Source organism: Gracilinanus agilis, chromosome 4 (genome assembly GCF_016433145.1).
Source record: "Gracilinanus agilis isolate LMUSP501 chromosome 4, AgileGrace, whole genome shotgun sequence".
In the NCBI taxonomy this organism is placed as follows: Eukaryota; Metazoa; Chordata; class Mammalia; order Didelphimorphia; family Didelphidae; genus Gracilinanus; species Gracilinanus agilis.
The window spans coordinates 223,073,872-223,094,433 of NC_058133.1; positions in this window are offsets into that span (position 1 = coordinate 223,073,872).

The following is a 20,562-nucleotide window of genomic DNA, read 5'->3' on the forward strand; positions in this document are numbered from 1 at the left end:
CACAAACCCACTTAGTAGGTTTATTAAACATGTTTTATTACAAATACATGCCAGGGGAACAAGTTGTATCCATTCTTTTTTTTGTATCCCCAGCACCCAGCACAGTGCTTGGTACATAATAGGCACTTAATAAATGCTTCTTGATTGGTTTGGTTCTTTCCCTCTAAAAACTCACAACTTTATAATCTATTTTGTTAAAATTTGAGAGCAATGAATGGAGGTTGTGTGGGTAAATGAGCAGAAATACTCATTGTTTCTGACTCTGAAAAGGAAAAGACCTAAGACTTTATTTCCTTTTTCAAGATACAACCATGATGGGGGAACATATTCATACAACCTTTACTTTTCCTAATTCCTCTTTCTTTCCCTTGAAGGAAAAGGGAAAAGTAAAGTCTGTCCAAGTTCAAAAGAAAGACATAGATCTTTCCCTCTTTTTATATAAACATGCCTTTGTGTTTTCTAAAGATAAATTGTTTCCTACTTTTTTGAGACAACACAACCTGATCTGGCATTTCTGAACACAGTAACTGTGCTTCAAAACATCCATCAAATTCTTACCTCAGCTACTGGCTCACAACTCCCACTCATGGCTCAGCTTCATGGGAGTAAGGAGGCACAGAATTTGGTTCATTCTGTCTGATTATGGCATCACACTCATACCACCCTCCTTTGCACCTGCTAGAGAAATTCCTTTTCTAGGTGCAATTCCTCCAGCTGATTGTTCCCTATGTTAGTGAGATAAATGATAGAAACTAGTTTTCCCTCTGTGTTTTGCTGTGATCTTTTCCTTCCAAGTTGAAGTTGGCATTTGTATTATAGTGTCTCTGAGCTTTTGCTGCAACAAAAAAGAAGGGTGAAATGGTTTGTCTTGACAAAACCTTTTCTCAGCTGTTGGACCAACTTCACCAGCACCATCTTCTCCAGATCAGATCAGGATCCTCTCTGCCTGGAATCCAGCTCCGATCTGTAGACCCTCACACGCTATTGCTGTCCCCATGCTTCTGCTCTGAGGTCGAGAGAGCCAGCTGCCCTGCAACTGTTCTAAATTAGTCATCTCCAAATTCTCTGCCCTGAAGCAGCTAAAATGTTATGGAAGAAACTTTACCCTTCACACAGACCCAGGCAAAGAAAACATGCCTGACTGATGGAGGACAAAGGGGTAGATAGAGTGAGGGGCTGAGAAAGAGGAGGAGGATGATCGCTAGCAAAAGAAGCTCTGACCCTTTGGCCCTCAGATGACTTTACCTCTGTCCCTTCCTTTCCTACTCATCTCAAAGGCATGACTTGTCTTGCCACTAACCCCTTCCTTGCTGGATTTCAGTCTAGGCTTAGTAAGTGGCCCCCAGCAAGGGAGGAGAGCTGGTTCACTCTTCCTTGTTAGTCTGGGCTACTGTTCTTACCCTGGGGGAGACAGAGTAGACAGTGGTGCTCTAACCCTCTCCGAGGGGGAGTCTTGGTTTTTCCTCATTCTCCCTTCTGACCCCTTATCAATTCATGTGTGTTCTACCCATTTAGCACCATGTGAAATATTGTATCTACTATTGTTTCCCAGTTGTTGGTTTTGTCTTTTTAAAAATAATAATAATAAAAACCATTTTTCAAATGTTTTCTTTCTGGTGTGGAAGCAAAAAGCAAAGTCTTTGTGGTTGCTGGAAGATAACCCTCTAGAACTAGAAGGAGCCTTTACTTCTCTGGAGGCAATTGGAGTAGGAGAGGTAGAGGGGTAAGGATTGGATTTATTCACTCAGGCAGCTAGGTAGAGCAGTGAATAAAGCCAAGGAGTAGGAATCAAGACAGGCCTGAATTCAAATGCAGCTTTGTGACCCTACCTTTGTTTTCTTGCTATAAAATGGGAATAATAATAGCACAGAAATTCAGGGTTGTTGTGAGGATAAAATGAGATATTCATAAAGTGCTTAGCACAGTGCCTGGCTTCATAAATGAAGTACTTAATAAATGCTTGTTTAAGAAAAGTCTTTTGGGGCAGCTAGGTGCCTCAGTGGATTAAGAGTTAGACCTAGAGTCCTGGGTTCAAATGTGACCTTGGACATTTCCTAGCTGTGTGACCTTGGGCAAGTCACTTTACCCAATTGACTAGCCCTTACAGCTCTTCTGCCTTGGAAACAATACTTAGCATTGATTCCAAGTTGGAAAGCAGTGTTTTTTTTTTTTTTAAGGCTATTAACTTCTCTCAGTCTCATTTTCCTCATCCATAAAATAGAGAAAGTGATAGCACCTATCTCAAAAGGTTATTGTGAGGGGCAGCTGGGTAGCTCAGTGGATTGAGAGCCAGGCCTAGAGATGGGAGGTCCTAGGTTCAAATCCGGCCTCAGACACTTCCCAGCTGTGTGACCCTAGGCAAGTCACTTGACCCCCATTGCCTACCCTTACCACTCTTCCACCTATAAGTCAGAAGTTAAGGTTTTAAAACATTTTTTAAAAAAAAGGTTATTGTGAGCATCAAACAAGATAGTATATGTAAAAGTACCTTGTATACCTTAAGATGCTTTATAAATGCTAGACATTATTCACTCAGTAAATGTTTGTTTATTAAGCACCTATGTTCAGTGTAGGGTAATAGGCACTGGGAATGTAAAAACTAGAACAAAACAGTTCCTGCCCTTAAGGAACTAATATTATACTGGAGGCAAGCCATAAATATATATTCCATATATAGATGAATTCTATATATATATATGAAAACAAAGGCAAAATATATTCCAAGCAAATTCCAAGTAATAAGGGACAGGGAAGGATGTTCTATGATGGTGGATCAAGAAAGGACTCAAATAAGAGGCTTCCCTTGAGCTAACCCTTTCTTTTAAGGAGGCTAGGGACTCTAGGAAACACTATGAGTAAAAGCCAGAAGACTGGAACGTGTCAGCCAGAAAAGACCCAGTCTTTTTCCTACTTTATGTTTAGTGGAATATAGCAGATCCAACTGGAAAGGCACATTAGGACTAGATTTGCATAGATCTATGCTAAAGGATTATAGGAAATAATATTAGTATTCACCCAAGTCACTGAGTGTAGAGTTGAATTTTTTTTTAAACCACTGCCCACACCATCAAGTCTGCTTGAATCCCTTTAGTCAGTGATACAATTTCACAGATGTATCTTTAAAAACATCTTTGGATCAAGGGAGTCACAGAATCAAGATGGCGGTTCCAAGTCAAAATCTTTCAAAAGGGTTTGGTGGTTAAAGAGACTCCATCTTAAAGATTCAAATGCATTCAATTTTATTTCCAGGATAATCAATCCTCACTGAGTTTTTTTATATGGTTGTCAATAACTTACCTCTCTTTTTTAAAGAACTTCCTATTCATATACTTTGATTATTTATCTATTGGGGAACAACTGTTTTTATATATTTGAGTCAGTTGTCTATGTCTCTTAGGTATCATACTTTTATCGAAGAAATCAAAGTTGCTAAAGCTGAGGTTTGGGAGAAAAAATTTTCTTGTTCATGTGATGCTCCTACACTATTGTCAAGTGACAGAATGATCATAGCTAGCATTTGTATGGCATTTTACATATATCATCTCATTTGATCCCCATGACAACCCTATGAAGTAGGTACAATCATTAGCTCCATTTTATCAGTGAGGTAAACTGAGGTTGAGAGAGTTTAAGTGATTTGTCCATGGTTACACAGCTAATAAGTGTCTGAGACAATTCAATTCAGATCATCCCATCTTCAAATCCAGCACTGAATCCTGGGTGCCTCCTCCCTCTAGTGCCAAACTCAAGCAGCTGCAGCTTCTCTGAAATACAAAATCACACTACCTCCCATCAGATCAGGCTATTGGCCTCGGTGCCACAGAGTTGGCAGCCCCAAGATTCCCTCTGGCTAAAATAGCTACTTTGTACACAGTTCATGGCTTCTACATAGGATCATTGGCCTAGGACTGGAAGGGACCTCAGACACCAACCAGTCAAACACTTATTTTACAAATGAGGAAATTGAAATCACAGAAGCTGAAATGACTTGGCCACACAAGTAGTAAGCCTCAAAGGCAGGATTTGGACTCAGGCACTCTTATCTCCAAAGCCAGTGATTTTCCTAGTAATAACATACTGCCTTCATAACCAAGTCTTATAGGCATCCTGGAAAGTTATAAGCTAACAGACTATATCACTGGTTCTCTATCCCTATCTCAGTCTAAGAAGGAAGGAAGGAAGGGAGAAAAGAAGGAAGGAAGGAAGAGGAAGGAGGGAAGAAGGGGGGAAGGAGAAGGAGGGAGGGAGGAAAGAGAAAAAGATAGATTTACATCTTCTCTCCACTAAACCCTAAATTCTTATATAAGGTTCCTAATTGACATATGTTGACTTAACAAACCACACACTACCATTATCTATGGTTTATTTTATTTTTATTTTGTTAATTATTTCCCAATTACATATTAATCTGGTTCATATGGCATGTGGGAGTGTTGTGGGTTATATGCGGCTTCAAGCTGCTTGTTTGATCCTATTACATTAATGACATAATGTTTACCAAGCCAGATCCTAAGGCTGCAGTGGCAGAGGCCCTAGGTCAGAAGACAGTGGCCCATTTGAGGGACAAGAAGTAAGAAATCATCCCTAAGAAAATTCAGGGTCCAGGTCCTCAATCAAGTTTTAGAGAATACAGTGGGTGGGAAAAACCTAGAGTATACTAGATATAATCTGGAATTGATATTAACTTTCCTATGATATAAAAAGAAAGCCAATAGTCTTATTAGACTCTTTTGGTATTAGGGAATAAATATTCCCTACCTGGGTGTCCTGAGGCCCAGAAGAGACAATTGCACGGTAAAGTAGACTGTCCAGCAGTCTCCTCCAATGGACCTCTAAGGCCCTCAAAGCCCATATTTCTCTGACTTTTCTGTCCATAAAGACCAGGCTGAGTAGAACCTTTGGCAGACCCCAAGGAGTCACTATGAATAAGCCAATGTTAGGCATCTAGAACTCCAAATTCCCCAGAGCAGACACTCATTATATTGCTTTTGAAAAGCAATTGCATGACTTTTACTAGGCTCTATTTGCTACTGAGTAGAAGACACAGGGTTGCAATAAGAGATATTTGTCCAGAGCTGCCTTGTTAAGTACAAGGTAGTCTATCTAATAAGATAGATAGGGTATAAGAGGGTTCTCTGGCCAAGTGAAAATGATCCATTCAAAAACATTCTTGCCCATTGTTTTTATTTGAGTTAGACACCACTACTCCACAACAATGTCTTCAGGAGAGAGGCCTCTTTCAGGTCTCCTCCCATTATAAAGTTTGGCAGTTTGAAGGGAATAGCAAATGGCCCTGGAAAAGGATACTGAATGATTACTAAGGGGCAACTAGACAACTCAGTAGATTAAAAGCCTAAAAAAAAGCATCCCAAGTAGTGGTCATTTACTTGAAAGAGGAAACATGGTTTCTAGAACACTGAATTTAGACTAAGGAGAGAAACGGTTTTGAATCACATTTCCCACATTTATTATCAATTATAGTTCCATGGATAGATCATAATCTTCCTAATGATCAGATTTTTCTTCTGTAAAACTGGGATAATGGTGCCTGCCTGCTTCACAAGATTATCATGAGGAACAAATTTTATATATATATGTCTGTGTGTATAAGATATATACACAGATAAAAACATGCACACAAACATATGAATGCATTTTATACATTTTATTATATAAGGGGGTATATATGTGAGGATAAAAAGCACTACATATGAATATTTTTATTATACAAGTATATGTGTGTAGATAGCTATTGATAGAGAGATAAATAGATGCATGTATGTATGTGTTTTTCCAACTAAAGCCCTGAAGTGAAGAGGTATTAACTAAATTTTGAAGACCATTCCATTTTAGAATTACTGTACCTCTTGGGGAGTTTCCTCCTCCAAAGAATTAAAATCGATCTACTCGTAAATGTATGTTCTGTCATCAGGACAAAAAAACCCATCTTTTTTTATTTAACAAACCTTTAAATATTTAAAGAACTTGATTATGAATTCTTTAAGTTTTCTCAAGGTTAAAAAACCATAGTTATTTCACAATATCACATTATTCAAATTCCATCAACATTTTGGTTGCTATTTTTTGGAGATACAATACATTTTAGATGTCCATCCTAAATTCTGGCACCCAAAACTGAACAGAGCTTTTTCCTCATTCATCCTGAACCCTATATTTTCATTAATGCAGCTGAAAATTTAATTGTTATCTAAAGGAAACAAGAACCAAGGCACTGGTTAGTTGAGTATCTTGTATTGCACTGCTCATAATAAGCATTTGTTTAAAAAAAATCAAAATGATCAACTCTATATCATTCTTACTTTCTGATTAATATTCAATCTTTGCTTGTCTGTTACCCCTTTCTCTACCACCAACAAATATACCCATATCTACTTCCTCACCTTCAAAAACCCTCACTCCATCTCATCTCTCCTGACTTTTATGGCTAACCTCTTTAAAAAGGATTTCTATAATAAGTGCCTCTACTTTTTTCCTTCTTACTCTCTTCTTAATTCACTACAGTCTGGATTCTGTTCTCATCGACAAAATTAAATTGCTCACTCAACTCAACTGCCAAATCTAAAGGTCTTTTCTTAATCTTAAACCTTGAACTCTAAAACCTTTGACACTGTCAATAATCCTTTTCTCTTATTTCTGGAGCAGTTGGGTGGCTCAAAAGATTGAGAGGCAGGCCCAGAGACAGGAGGTCCTGGATTCAAACCTGGCCTCAGATACTTCCTAGTGGTATGACCCCCATTGCCCAGCCCTTACCACTATTCTGCCTTGGAACCAATACTTAATATTGATTCTAAGACAGAAGGTAATAGTTAAAAAAAATTACTTGACTCTTTCCCAGGTGAAAATAGACCTTTCTTCTTTTGTCTCATCAGGGACAGAAAAAACACACATTGGTGAGGTCAGTAACTTCATATGATTCACCCTAGACCTGAACTACCTGGCCTATGACACTGACAAGGTCAGAAACATTTGGAGTGATGGAAATTATACCTCCTGGAGTCCACTATAAACTTCCAGAGACCATTTGCCTTCCTGGCCAGCATCGCTGTAAGGGGAGCAAGTATAAGAAGTACACCAGCTTCCTTTAACTCCATCAATAGAGAAGAAATATCTCTCCTCTTGCTGGATACTCAATATTGTTTATTTGTTAACTCTATAGGATGGTTCAGGCAACTCCAAAGGTTTCCATTTGGTCCCACTCACACTAACCTGTGCAGAAGTTACTGAAAAATCCTACTCATATCATCTTCCCACCATGGCTTCCCCTGAAAGATCCAGATAGGGCAAAGGCCCTCGAAAATGCCTTAGGATTGGGTAGGGACAAAGAGCCCCTGCTTCCTTTGTGCTGAATTTCCCTGTACTAGTTTACTAGCACCCCACTAGACTGCCCATTAATTGCTTCCTTCCTTATTGCTTCCATGTTTCGAGAGTCACACCCAAATCTCCCTCGAGAAGATGGAATTATCCTACCATGACCTTTAGCTCCAGGACTCTTCCTCCTTCCCTTCTCCCCATTCCTGGACATTCATCCACCCAGAAAGTAATGTTTTCCCAAGTCACAGCTTGGTGATCCACTCATCTTTGACTGCTTCATTAGCCTACACCTGTAATTCATTGTGTGGTAGGAGAGATTCGTAGCTGAAGTCTGAAGCCTTTTTACTGAGTTCTACCTAAAAGTTGAAATCTAATTGACCCCAAGCCAGGCTGATCATAGGGTGAGGCTGGCCAGGGTTGGGAGCATATATATTCAATCAATCAAAACCATTTCCTTTAGGAACTTCACCCTCTCCTTTATACATCCCCATTATAGAACTGGTTGCAATAAGAATACATATATAGGTGCAAATAATCGCCTATCTCAGGCATCTAACAAGGGACTAAAGGAGCCCTTATCTGGAAACTCCAATTGACTGAGGTAACTGTAGCAATAAATCTTCAAAAAGTTCCCTAAGTCTATGAAATTCAGCTACAGAATCTCAACATTGGTTCCATTAGACCTTGTCCTTGGAAGCTACTGTTTCAGTAACTCTTCAGTTTTCTGTTTAAAATTTTCATAAAACCTGCCCAGTACCTTGGTGATGAATACCCATCTTCTGCTCCTTCCTTGGAAGAAATCACTTTCCTTCCTAGAACATCTAGAACAGTGATAAAATAAATCTAAGGTCTTTTATTTTTTTTAACCACTAGCAAAAGTTCCTAAGTCTCTTCCTCATTTCCATGATCATTCTCCTGTCTCATGACTCCAATCTTAATAGGATGCCCTAGAGTGTCTGTATTGCAGAATTTTGTGTGGGTTCCTAGTGGGAACAACTCCATCAGAAGAGCTTCTTTCATTTGGGTGGCCACTGTTTTCATCACACAATGATTAAAAATTAAGATCTCTATCTCCATTCTCTAAATGTGAAGTTAATCAATTCACTTTCTCTTACGTTAGCAATATAGCTCTATAGAACGGTCAACGATAATCATGGAGTGCTGGACTTGGTCCTTTCTTCATTCTTTCTGGCAGCCTCCTTGAGCACCAGCCAAGCAGTAGCCTGCTCCTTGCTCTTTTGAAAAGACTCCCCCATCCCACCAGAAAGACTTTTACCACCAGGTGATACCATACCACATTAAGTAGACTATCACCCCATCCAATGCATCTGCAGCACCCTTCTCCCAACTCAGTCATTGATATGAGCTACAAAACTTCTCTTATCTCACCCTACTTATCAACTATGCCAAATATCAGGGGCAGGTCTATTAAGTTCGGGTTCAATATTGTGATAAAATGAAGCATGAGAAGGTCACTGAACAGTTAACAAAAAGAAGTTTACTTAGCCCTAATATAATAAGGGTATGCAACAAGGATAAGGTAACACTTAGCTTCTATAAATGCAATCTCCCCCTCCCCCAGCCTCCATACGGAAACACTTCTTTTCAACAGGACAGGGCATGGTGACTCACCACCTGGTCTTCTGGCATCCACCAAGTCTGAAGGGCAGAATGGAGGAAGAGTAAAGTGAGCAGAATCAGGAGAACAATTTATACAATAACAATATTTTAAAGAAAAACAACTCTGAAAGATTTAACCAACCACCATTTCAGACAGAGAGATAATAGACTCGAGATGAATAAAATATTTATTTTTGATGGTGGACAATGTGGGAACTTGTTTTGCTGAAGTATATTTGCTACAAGGGCTTTTTTTTCATTATTCCTTATAGCACAATAACATTCTATTGATTTATATACTATGATTTGTTTGCTCATTTCCCAATTGATGGGCAAAATCTGTTTCCAGTTCTTTCCTATTAAAAAAGTATTGCTTTAAGCTTTTTTGTATATACAGCATGGTTTCTTTCCTTCTGACGTTTATTTCTTTGGCATAAAAACCTAATAGTCATCACTAAGTCAACAGCAATGCAGTTTAGTGACTTTGGGGATATTATAGTTCCAAATAGCTTTTTAGAATAGTCAAACCACTGCACATATCCACCAAGAATGCAATAGTGCTACCCCAGCCATTCTAACTGCAGATATTTTCTTTTTTGTCATTTCTGCCAATGTGATAGATAGGAGGTAAAATATCAGAGTTGTTTTAATTCAAATTTTTCTTATTACTAGAGATTTTGAGAATTTTCAATATGGTTGTTAATAGCTTACCTCTCTTGATAATTTCTTTTTCATTTCCTTTTACTTTAATCTATTGGAAAATGAATGTTCATATATATTTGACTCAGTTATCTATATATCTTAAATATGAGACTTTTATCCATGAAATTGACTTTTTCTTTTAACTTTTCTGGTTTTTTTAACCATCACCAACTAGTTTTGATGATTACTGCTTTAAAGCTGTAAGCATTAAATTTAACAGTTGGACAGTAATTTTATGAAATTATGTGGTCACCAATATTTATTATATCTCTAGTCAGAAATTTAATTACAAATATTTACAAAATGGAGAAGAAACAATAAAGTGGAGAAATATGAAGAGGTTAGAGAAGTTATATATCCTATCAACCTAAATGTTTACTCTGGGTCTGCCTAATCCAGGCAGAAATTAATTAGTTCTCAAGCAGGAAGGCTGGTGGTGAGTAACCACACAGCTTCCTCCAAGATGGAAGCTAGTCTCTTAGGAAACTAGGAAGGGAGTCAGCCTTTCACTCACCCAACAAAGTAGTTTAGGAGTCAGAGACTAAGTTGAAGCTGAGCTCCAAGCCCACGATCCAAGCCACAATCTCCAGCAAAGCTCCCTTGAAGATTCTGCCCAGTCAGAAGACTATCTCCAGAAGACAATCTCTCTCTAAGGGAGTTCAGGGCTTGCTTTTATAGTGACTTTTTGTCCCTGCCTCTCTTCACATGGGCCAATCACAGTTCCCAAATTGTCTAGCACTACCCAGGGGGCGGTGTCTGTGGGATCTATTTCTGAAGGTTAAGTTCTCACCTTCTGGAGAGGTGAATACTCATCCTGGCTGATTGAGTTTCTGAGGGTATGAATTCACTAAGTGGTTTGTGAGCTTCCTCAACCTAGTTCAAGCTTGTGTTGATTCAATCAAAAGGTAGACAAAGGAGAGTTAATACTATCTTCATAATCTGGTGAGGTACTAAGTAGGGGCACTTAAGTTATTGTTAACCAAAGTGTCAACTCAAAGTAGAAAAAGGGAATAAAGGATTCCCTTTCACAAGTGGAGACTCAGAGAGAACAAAGAAATCCCTTTTACAAAGCATAATTTGGGATCTAGTACTGCTAGTCCCCTTTTATTTCCAGCTTGTTTCATTATTTCCCTTGAGATTCTTGACCTTTTATTCTTCCAGGTAAATTTGGCTATTATTGTTTTCTAGTCCTATACAAAGTTAGCAGTTTGATTGGCATAATACTAAATCTTCAAATTAATTCAAATTAATTTAAGTATCCATTGTCAATTTTGTTGTATTGGCAGAGCACAACCATGGACAATTAATATTTCTCCAAATACCTAACTTTCTTTATTTCCTTAAAGTCTTGATAGTTTAATTCATATAATTCCTATTGTGTCTTGATAAGTGTACTCCCAGCATTCTATATATTCTTTTGTGAATAGTAATTTTTTAATTCTTCTTTCTCTTTTAAGACAATACTTTGTTATTTCAGTTATTTCTTGTTTGATTTACCGTAAAACTTTGTTACCACAAACTCTCTTCCCTGTACCTTCAAGCTTGGCCCATGGGATCATTTTTTACACCTTTTCCTAGTTTTAAAGCTCTACTTATTGATTACTTTTTTCTTCTTTTTATTTGGTTATCTAATTTCCCTCTTTTCCCCTCTCAATTAAGTATCTAATTAAAATCCCCTTTATCTTCTTCCCATTGACTTCTTGGTTTTTTTTTTTGTTAATTTCTTCCTTTTCTGTCTATTCTATACTTTTATTCTTTCATTCCTCATCTTTAGATTTATTGATTATTTCTTTACTCTTTTTAATTCCTTGCCATTTGGGAACAAATGTCCTGCTATGGTTTCATGTTCTGTTGGGAATTCACAGGATCCCTTCATCAAGTATTGGTTGAATTTTATTTGTCTAAACTTTGTTTAGTGACATTTTCAATCATTCAGATATATTAAAAGTCATTTTCCTTCTGTTTTAATAGCTTTCCTATTTATTTATCTGCTTATGTTCATTTTAAACTAATTTTTCTTCCTGCTGAGATATTCAATGGGATTAGCATTTCTTTCCCCTTGTATTCCCCTATTATTCACCCTATGACTCCTTCTCCTTTGATGGCATGTCCCTTGGGGACAGACCTCAAAGCCATTTCAGCCTTCTCTCATGTTAGGGAATTCACTTTTAACTGGCTTCAATCCCTATCCCCAAGAGTCTTTGGGGGAAACAGGACTAGGTGCCTGTTCTCTTTCTTTTAAGCCTAGTACTGCCCCATAAGCAAGTATGTTGGTGCCCTCTATTTGTTACTTCTCTGGTTAAACATGATACTCTCCATCCCTTGCCCCACATAAAATGTGCTGCAGCCCCAGTCAGAATATATCTCTGTTTTCCTATACCTTGATTCCCTTCCTTCACAAGTATATTCAGCAGAATTGAGATTTGCTGCTTGTAGCCACAGAATGGTGAAATGAGGGCAGGGGTACATTGTGCCAGGAGAGACTGGAGCAGCACAATTGCTAAGTGGATTACAAAGCACAAGCTAATGGATCAGACTGTTTACTCTGCTAGCATGTTGAGACTAGTAGAAGAGAAATGAAGATAGGATGGTAACTAAGTGAGGGATTAACATTCTTTGCTATTAATTCATAAGGGTAAGACTGCTACTTCATTAAACTTCTCTGTAGCTTGGTTTGAACTGAAAGATGTATTTGCTTTTCCTCTAACATATAATTCCCATTTTGGTCAGTTTTTGTGACTTAGCAAGGCCAGGAGAGAATGTCTAGTCTTCCATTTTGTTGGACAAATGCCAAGAAAGTCCTTTTGTAGTTATTTTGAATGGAATTTCTTTTTCTTTCTTTTCCTGTTGGATTTTTAAAGTAACATGGAGTGGTTGATTATTTTTTTTAAAACCCTTAACTTCTGTGTATTGACTTATAGGTGGAAGATTGGCAAGGGTAGGCAATGGGGGTCAAGTGACTTGCCCAGGGTCACACAGCTGGGAAGTGTCTGAGGCGGGACTTGAACCTAGGACCTCCTGTCTCTAGACCTGGCTCTCAATCCACTGAGCTACCCAGCTGCCCCTGATGATTTTTTTTATGAATTTTTCTTATGTCCTTCTACTTTACTGAACTTAATAATTATTCAGTTTTCTGCAAAAAAAGATAAATTTGTTTTAGGTTTGCCTCTGCTAAATCCCTCTTGTTATTGATGTAACTAGCATTTTCAGAAGTATAACAAATACATTTTTTAAAATCTATATCAGATAATAATTAATTTATGGTAATAATGCTTTATCCCTGATCGTTAGAAAAGTCATGAGCAATTTTCTATCACAGATAACACGAGTGCTTAGATTTAGATAAGTACTACTTTCTATATTAAGAAAATGTCCATTTATTCTCATTTTTAATAATGAAATTTTGTATTGTATCAAAAATTTTTCCTGACTATATTGATATGATCATGAGATTTTTTTCAAACTTAATTGTATTACTTTTCCTGTTAACAAATACTTATTTTCTCTCCCTCTAATCTCTAGCTCTAATTAACCAATAAAAGGAATAGAAAACTAAAGCTTTCATGACAAACAGGCATGGTCAAACAAAATAAGTGTCCATATTAGCCATGTGAAAAAATGTATATTTCTTCCATTTTATTCACATACTATAATTTATTTAGCCTTTATCCAATAGGTGGGTACTTCCTTAGTTTTCAGTTCATTATTACTATAAAAAGTACTACTATACATATTTTTGTACATATGTGCCTCTTTCTGTTTTCTTTTATTTCTTTGCGGTATACTAATGGTGTTTCTAAGTAAAAAGGTAATACACTGCCTTTTTAGAGGCTTAAATTGATTTCAAGAATAGTTAGAACAACTTGTAGATGCATGAGTGTGCTTGTTTTGCCATAGCCCCTTCAATATTTGTTATTTCTAAATCTATTGATATAATCTTTTTTTTTTTGGAATTAAAATGATCTGTTATGTGCTAGGTAACACAGTGAATAGAGTGACAGGCCTGAATGAGGAAGGACCTGGGTTCAAATATTGCCTCAGATACGTCCTTGCTGTTTGACTTGATTGCCTAGCACTTGCCACTCTTCTGTCTTAGAAATGATGCTAAGGATTGATACAGAAGGTAAGGATTATAAAAATTAGAAATAAAATAATCCATTTGAGTTATATTTTTAAATCAACTTTGCCTTCCTGGTATAAAGTCAACTTGATTATATTATATAATCTTTTTAATATAGTGCTATAACCTTTCTGCTAATATTTATAGTCAATATTTTAGCATTAATATTCATTAGAGAAGTGGTCTGTTTTTTTCTCTGCTTTACCCCACCCTGGTTTAGATAGAAAGAATATATTTGTCTCATGGAAGAAATTTGGGAAATTGCTGCTTTTCCTATTTTTGCAAATAATTTATGTAACATTACAATTATTTATTCTTTAAGTGATAAATTTGCCTGTCACATTATTAACTCAACTATCCATCAGAGGGCGAGTTCGAGATAATGGGTTAGGGACCCATATAGGTAGCCTATAACAAACCACCCTGTTTGAGAAGATGTACTTGCAAGAAAGAATTAAAACATAAAAATCAGGCATATCTAAAGTACAATAAATAACAATTTGGAAAGAAAATCACTTTTGAAACCCTCATGCTTTCCACACTCTTAGAAATATCCCTTTTCTAAACCCTACCTAAACAACACAGAAATACATGTGATTTTTAGATAGTTCTATAAAAGTATTCTTAGTTTGTAGTCCAAAAAATAAGACTATCTCCCACTTATAAGGAAGTCAGATCCTCTGGACTTTCTGAGTTCAAGGTCATACCATGATGGTACTGGAAGACCAACGTAGAATTGGGGCATATGTATTGGCAAAGCCATGGCACGCATGCACAGCCTGAACTCAGGGGAGCTGCTCCATTCCCTCTCTTCCCAGCACCTTAGAATATTTTTTGCATTCCCCGCCCCTCTGTCCAGCCACCCATCTGGGGCTCACAGACAGATTGAATTTGCCCTCTGGGCACTGGAACTGGGAAAATATTCACCAACCCTGGTACCCATAGCAGGGAGGCATATAAGAAGAGCTGCATTTGGAAAGAAGTTCCATGGAACATCAATTCTAAATATTTATTAAGTAATACTTAAATGTGCAGGAAATAAAAGATAAAGCCAATTAGGTGGATATAACTTCAAGGAACATACCCCTAAAAGAGATCCTGGAAGTCTGGTTTCCAAGTATGCAGATAAGTTGGCCAATATGATGGCAAAAACCCCTTTCCCAGAAAGTCTGACCCAGTGGAAATATTATCAGAGTAAAGACCTGTGGGTAGACTATTCTTATGCTTGAGCAAACCAATGGAGGCTCTCTGTTATACCAGGAAATAACTAAAGAATATGGCCTACCAGTGTTCCATGTACAAATCTATGGCCACTAGGAAAAAGACTAGGAAAAAATAAGATTTAGGGAATGTCACCCAAAAATCTGGTATATGGATTATATAGGGGCATTCCTCCCCCCACCAATCAAATCCTATAAATAATATGTTTTGACCAGACACCTACTTGGAAATACTAGACACATATCCAATAGCCTAGGCTAACCAGAAAGCAATGTTGATACCCTGATAGTCGTAGTTCTCAATAGCACATGGACAGAATGACCTACAAATCACAGTAATATGAACATTGGACAAAGCAAATTATCAATGAGGAAGTTCCTTACTAATTGATTTTCAGGGAAAATTGATGCCACAATGCCCTTAATCCCACCTTCAAAGGCAGTAATAACTCCAAGAGCCTATTTTTAAGTATCAATATAGATGGCATTCCCCTGCATGTTGTCATGTATAGACATGATCACATTGTGATATTGACCATACTGCCAGGATAATCCATAAATTCCATCTTTAAAGCACTGAAACTCCAACTTTTGACTAATCCATCTATAGGAGTCTGATCCACTAGAACCATAACCCAATTTGGGAACCTTTCACTTCCCTAGTCAGTGAAATACTCTAGGATACATCCCCAATAACCACATTATGCCTCTATATTATGCCAGAGAAGCAGTACCACTCTTGGTAGCTCTCTCAGAAGAATAGTCAGCTTTGTAAGATTCTCAATGTAAAATCTTATTTTGTCAATGCATCTATCAATCATTTTGTTTTCTTTATCTTTCTTTCCCTCTTATGCCCAAATTTTTGTAATTCCCTCTTTGTAAAGTGCAATATTTTATATACCTCTTGTAAGAGAAGCTTTAGAGGTATAAGCTACATATGCGTAATGATTCGTTGGGGAGACCTGACACGTTAATCTTCCAGAAAACACAAATAAGGAGGTTTTAACATTCTGGTCTCCCAAAGAATCAAAGTGGGAATTGTGTAAAGGGAATGTTCCTCCCCCAGAAATCACATACTGGAGTTTTCTACCTGCATCCCTGCGCTGCATGCACTACGTCATGTGAGAGTGCTCCAAACATGGATCACGTGAGAAGTGGCCTCAGCACAATGATCCAGAAAGGATCAGGTTAGGATCTGGGGGTACAGGAGAAAAAATAAAAGAGGAGTTTCCAGGAAGTGGTCTTTCTGTATTCCCTTGGATGCTGCAGTGAAAAGATGGTGACTGAGATAGATAGCTATGTGAAGAAGTACCACATGACGAGATTAGAATAGGCTTAAATCTCTATCTTTATGTTCTCTATTTCAAGTAAATATTAATAAACTCTATGGAAATTAAGGACTGGAATTTTAATTTAGCTTTCAGAAAAATGAGAGGGTATCCATTAATTGGGGAATGGCTGAACAAATTGTGGTATCTGATAGCAATGGAATACTATTATGCTGAAAGGAATAATGAACTAGAGGATTTCTATGTGAATTGGAAAGACCTCCAGGAATTGATGCAGAGCAAAATTCACAGAACCAGGAGAACACTGTACACAGAAACTGAACCATTATGGCACAATCAAATGTAACAGACTTTTCTACTACTAGCAATACACTGATCCAGGATAACACCAAGGAACTTATGAGAAGGAATACTATCCACATCCAGAGAAAGAACTGTAGGAGCAGAAATGCAAAAGAAAAAATTATGATCAATCATGTGGTTCAATGGGGATACAAGTGGGGTTTTGGCATTAAAAGATCACTCTATTGCAAATATGAAGAATATGGAAATAGGTTTTGAATAATGATACATGTATAACCCAGTGGAATTGCTTGTCAGCTCTGGGAGAGGGAAGGGAAGAGAGGAGGGAAAGAATATGAATCATGTAACCATGGAAAAATATTATAAATAAATAAATTTTTTTAAAAAATTACCTCATGGGACTTCTCCAACCTAAGGCTCAGAACCTAGAGTACATAAACAATTGTCTTGCCCCCCAGAACACATTACTAATCAAGAGTGGAATCTAAAATGAAAGTAGATGTTTTCGTGGGTACATAACAATGAAAAGACAATCAAAGTAGACTTTTTGTAGGCTATTGCTTTGAATGCATTTAAACTGATGGCCAGTTTTAATAATGGTCAATTTTTCAGCACACATATGGTTACATTTTCAGGCATTCTGCTCAGTGTAATTCATCAGCATAATTATTAAATAATCAAGTGGTTATTAAAATAATCATTATAGCTTGTGATCTAATTTCTTATGAAAGAATAGTGTGGCAACCAGCTAAAGAAACATGGGATTGGTAGCACACTGAAAACTACACTCCAGTGCCTTTTCCACTTGGGTCCAAATAAAGCAAACCTCCTTATTAAAACACACACACACACACACACACACATATGTAATACAGAGACACTAGGTCCCTGATGACGAACCTATGACACACACATCAGCACTGACACACGTAGCCATTTTAGATGACACATCCAGAGAAGTATGGGGGCCACAAGCCAAGGATTAAACATTTGCTGTAGTGTAGTGTAGACACTCTGTGCTGGATGTCTGTAGGCCAAAACAACAGAACTCCACTAAATGCCACAGGGGACACATCTCTGGGGGCCCTGTGATCGCCACTGCCAGCAACCACATAACTATAGCAGCCATCATTCAATCTACTGTTCTGGGGTGTCGTGGATTTCTAATTGACCATCATTACTGAGATAAGTGAGAGGGAACCTGGGATTGGCGAGGGCCTGTGCTATGGGTGCCCTTTCCCGTCATTAGAAATAGCAGCAGCCATCTTAATTTACATAAGGAATGCCATCTTGCAACATAGTGCAGACTCCATTTCATCTCTATTACTGTTGTGCATCCTTATTAACCCCTATTGCTGCTTATTAACCCTGCCATTTCCTAAAAGACAGTTACATGTGCCATCTTGTGGTCAGTTATGCTAGTTAACCCCTAATTGCCTGCAGGGCTAATAGGCTATCTATAATTCTATCTTCTGTCACTGCCTCCCTGAAGGAGAACTCCCCCAAAAAACCTAGGTTAAGTAAAGGAAGTGGTAGTGGCAGTAGCCGACCCTTTCAAGAGACATGGACCGAGGTGTATGGCATTATAGAAAAAAATGGCAGATCATTTTGCGTTCTATGTACTGAAACGGTAGTAAACAGAACATGGAATATAAATAAACATTTTGAAACTAATCATTCCCAGCTCTTGAAAAAAAAATAAGGATGAAAGGAAGGAATACATTTCCAGGCAGCTACACCTTTATAAGAGCCAATCTAATTCCATCCTTAAATTTGTAAAAGGCTCTACAAATTTAACATCTGCAAGTTCCAGCATTACTCACTCCATAGCTCAGCATGGAAAAGCACTCAGTGAGGGAGAATTTATTAAAGAAACTCTCCTAAGATGTGAACCAGTTCTATTTCACAATATGCAGAATAAAGATGTAATTATTAAGAGAGTTACCATTCAGTGGAAATATCATAAAAGACCAAATAATGAGACTGAACACAAACATACAACATCAATTAAAGAGAGACATAAGTAATTGTAAATATTTTTTGATCTCTCTTGATGAAACTACTGATGTTACATCACATGCTCAGTTGGCCATTACTGGTCGATATTCTGATAGTCTCACAATGAGAGAAGAGTTGATAAAGCTAGTATCAGTGCCAACAAGTACATCAGGAAGAGAAATATGTAAGGTTGTTATACAAACATTCCATGACCTAAGCATTGATATCTCTAAAGTTGTATCAGTGACGACAGATGGGGCACCAAGCACGGTGGGAAAAAAAAGTCAGATTTTTCAAATTGTTTACAGAAGCTATTGGACATCTGATTGTGCTTTTTTCATTGTATTATCCATCAGGAGGCTTTATGTGCCAAGGCAGGATTCATTGACTTAAATAACTTAATGTCAGTTGTTACAGAAATAGTTAATTTAATAGCCACTCTCCCCCTTCACAAGTGAGAATTTTCTGCACCTTCACAGAAGGTTGATTCCACCTACAGTGGACTGCCGATGTACAATAATGTAAGGAGGCTGAGCAAAGGCAAAGTTTTTGAGCACTTTGTGGAGTGCTTTGAAGAAATTAAGGTATTTCTTGAGAATAAGAATCTGGGAAACTTTCCTCAGCTCAATGATGATAAGTGGGTCAACACCCTGATGTTTTTTACAGATCTCTCTGTTCATATTAATGAACTGAATTTAAAGTTACAAGGTTTTGGTAAAAGCATTGGCATTATATTTGAATACATAAAAGCTTTAGAAAGTAAACTTAACATTTTCAAGTGAGATGTAGAAACTAAAACTTATAAGTATTTTCCTTGAGTAACAAAGTATTTTGAGAAAACCAGTGCATCTGTACAAAATGCAATGGAACTCTTGCATATAAAGTACCAGCATGTTTTAGACTCATTACTTGGCCAGTTCAGTGATAGATTTAATCAATTTAGAAGCCTAGAACAGACCATGAAAATAATTAAGTATCCTGATGTACTAGTCTACAGTAGTTTGGAATTAAATGGTTTCCAATAGATACAAATTGATGATTTGGAGATGCAATTGGCAGAATTTCAAGATAGCATCTGGGATCAGGTGTTTGTTGACTCGAGGTCAAAGCTTGAGAATCTGGAAAGGTGCCACTTGGAGAATCAAGAGGAATGCCACTACCAACAGGAAATTTGGAGTACCTGGAACTGATTACCAGACACTTTTAGTAACCGGAAAAATATAGCAATGGCTTTACTCACAATTTTTCCCTCTACATACTTTTGTGAGACCTTATTCTTAGCATTAAATAATATCAAAGCCAACAAAAGAAACAGATTGACAGATGAAGTTAGTAGCATTTGCTTGGGCTTGAAGTGTACAAAATACCAACCTTCAATTGATGATTTAGTGACTAAATGAATTTTCATTAGCCAATGAAATTCAGCAACAAAAAAGTCACTAACAGGCAGGTTAGTTAAAAATTCCCCCTCCCCCTCACTTATCTTAGTTCCTGGCTCTCCACACAAGTTGAATAATATCAGGACCAACAAAAGAAACCAACTAACAGATGAACAAAGAAGTCACTAAGCAGGTAAGTTAAATAATTAGTTTTTGGTTTATTAAGTACAGTTATATATTACAATTATACATTTTTGTTATTTAAACTATAAATATCACAAAATTATGGTGTTTTTTTCTTGAAGTGACACACCTCCCAAATTATGCTTGGTTTTTTGATGAATTTTGACACACCAAGCTCAAAAGGTTGCCCATCACTGCCCTAGGTGGTTCAGTGGATTGCCAGGTCTAAGACAGGAAGACCCAGGTTCAAATCTGACCTCAGACACTTCCTATCTATGTGACCCAGGGCAAGTCACTAACCTCAGCTTCCTCACCTCCCCCCATCCACCCACTCCCTCAGCCCATCACCAACATTTACTACTCTTCTGCCTTGGAAAGAATACACAGTATTGATTCTAAGATGGAAGGTAAAGGTC